Here is a 3,007-nt window from a genome sequence, read left to right as displayed (position 1 = left end):
TTATTTAAGGTGAGGAATTTTAACCTAGCAAGCACACATCACACACACCACAGTAAATAAAAGCAATAAATATGAAAATTAATTTTTCAACTATTATGGCCTTTTCCATCACTATCCTTCGCGTGCTGCCAGCCCTAGGGTTCATACCGTCGGGTTCATCGAGCTTCCTTTTCCGCTACGCTTCTGGTCCTCCAATAGCACCACGCCTTGCAAGGATACGATCCGCGATAAAAATAGAATTTTACATATATCGATCATATATTCCACAAAGGAATGTACATGTAATCTAGATCGAAACAAAAATATAAAATCCTAAAACTAATATAGCTCCTGTTGTATTTAATACATACAATCATGCACACACAAAAAAGCCCTTGACATGTCCAAGGGTCCAATCACACACAATATCTATAAGCCATAATAGTTGAAGCCTGCAACCACAGAGTTAGCCCATCCTACTATTATCCTGCCTAAATTATGTATGACATATGCATAATTAAACTGAAAACCAAACGCACAGAGGCAAACCCTAGCTCTGATACCAATTGTTGGTTGGTCCTAGAAAGATCGTACAGGTTCCACTGTACAAAAATTTTGTACAAGTCCTGAACCTTTCCAAACAACCTATTGTGTTCTTTAGAAATTAAATTCGGAATAGCAAACGAAACTTAACATTATTGATTTCAAATTTAACTTATCTGTTCTTAATGGTTTAGACTTGGATCGCAAACGATGCTTAACATTATTGATCCAAATCCACCTATGTTATAAATTCAATTAAATATTAATTTCTATAATTGGCTTCCAGGACTGCATGACGAGGCATTAGGCCTTCTTGGGTATAGGATCATCCATCACCGCCTAGACAAAGCCTTTTAAATAAACCTAATATTTAATTTCCTTATATAACTCTAGGTTTAACCAAAAGGAACAATCGAATCACAAATTCGAAAAAACAAAACAAAAGAAACACAACTTCGAATATCTAATCCGAAAATCTAGAATCACAAATTTGAGAAAAAAATAAAATAAAATAAACTCGAATCATAAATTCGAAACCTAGAATTATATGTCTCTTGTGTTTGGAATTCATACAAAGAAAACTAGTATGATGCGGAAAATAATTACTAGTTATACCTTTCTTTGTAAGCAATAACCTCTTGATCTTCTACCGTATTCCTCTTCTTATCTCGGACGTTGTGTGGGCAATGATCTACCGAGATTAGAACCACCAAGCCTCCTTTCTTCTAGTAAGATTCGGCCACCAACCAATGAGCTCCAAGGGATGTAAGAGCAAAGCCTCCTTTCTCTCCTTCTTCTCCAAGCTAGAACCGGCCACCGAGGACTCCTCTTGTGTTGATGCCGCCGGCCACCGAGGACTCCTCTTGTGTTGATGCCGCCGGCCACCAAGGAGGAAGAGAAAAGGAGAAGAGCAAGGAGTTATGGCGAGCCACCACCAAGGAAGAGAGGAGAGGAAAATAAAATAGAGTTGTGTCTCATGAAGGCATCTTATGAAGGCACCCCCTCCCTCTCTTTTATAATCCTTGGTCTTGGCAAATAAGGAAAATTTAAATAAAACTTCCTTATTTTATTTGCCATGAAAAGGGAAATTTAATTGATTAAAATCAATTTCCTTTTCTTAAAACATCATGGCCGGCCACCTCATAGCTCCAAGCAAGGAAAATTTTAATAACACAAGAATTAAAACTTCCTAATCTACTTCCGAAATTTTTAATAAAAATTTCTCTAATAATTTTTCTCTTCATGGTTGGTTATAAAAGGAAATTTTATAAATTAAAATATCTTTATTAAAACATGTGGATGATTACCAAAAAGGAAAGTTTTCTTTAAAATTAAAATCTTCCTTTCATTCTACAAATAAGGAAAGATATCAAATCTTTTCTTAATCTTTTGTAAAAACTTATACAAGGAAATATTTAATTTTAAAACTCTCTTTTAAATCATGAACATGGTTACAAAGAAGGAAAATTTTATCAAAAATTAAAATCTTCCTTTTAACTACAAATAAGGAAAGATATCAAATCTTTCACTTAATCTTTTGTAGAAGGAAAAATTTAAATTTTAAACTCTCTTTTGAAACCATGGTATCCGCATAAGAAAAGATTTTAAATAAAATCCCTTTTATTTTTCTAGTGGGCGGTCACCTAAGCTTGGGATCCAAGTTTTGGTCGACCACCTTAAATTGGCTCCACCCTTAGCTTTGGTCGACCTTAGCTTGGCCGGCAACCTCAAGGTGGGTAGAAAGGTGGGTATGCGGTGGGTATAATTCTCTATATACAAGTGGCTACGATAGGGACCGAGAGGAGGAATTGGTTTTGGTCTCCTGATGAAATTAAGCTTTCCGTGTTCGCCCCGAAAACCCAACTTAATTCCATCAATAATAATTTATATCACTAAAGAATTATTATTGAACTACCGCACCAATCCCAAATTATATTTTGGGCTCCTTCTTATTATGAGTGTGTTAGTCTCCCTGTGTTTAAGATGTCAAATGTCCATTAATTAAATGAGTTACTGACAACTCTCTTTAATTAATATCTTAGCCCAAGAGTAGTACCACTCAACCTTATTGTTATGTCAGACTAAGTCCACCTGTAGGGTTTAACATGACAATCCTTATGAGCTCCTCTTGGGGACATTATCAACCTAGATTTCTAGAACACAGTTTCCTTCTATAATCAACAACACACACTATAAGTAATATCATTTCTCAACTTATCGGGCTTTTTGATTTATCAAGCTAAATCTCATCCATTGATAAGTTAAAGAAATTAATACTAAATATATGTGCATGTTATTATATTAGGATTAAGAACACACACTTCCATAATAACTAAGATCTTGTTCTTTTATTAAGTCAGCACAAAAAAAACTTACCTTATATGATCCTGCTCAATACACTCAGAGTGTACTAGTATAATTTTATAGTTAAGATAAACTAATACCAAATTATACTACGATTATTCCAATGGTTTATTCCTATCCA

The sequence above is a fragment of the Zingiber officinale genome, chromosome 6B (genome assembly GCF_018446385.1).
Source record: "Zingiber officinale cultivar Zhangliang chromosome 6B, Zo_v1.1, whole genome shotgun sequence".
NCBI classification, from domain to species: domain Eukaryota; kingdom Viridiplantae; phylum Streptophyta; class Magnoliopsida; order Zingiberales; family Zingiberaceae; genus Zingiber; species Zingiber officinale.
The sequence above is the reverse complement of the archived record's forward strand: the minus strand, read 5'-3'. Positions refer to the sequence as shown.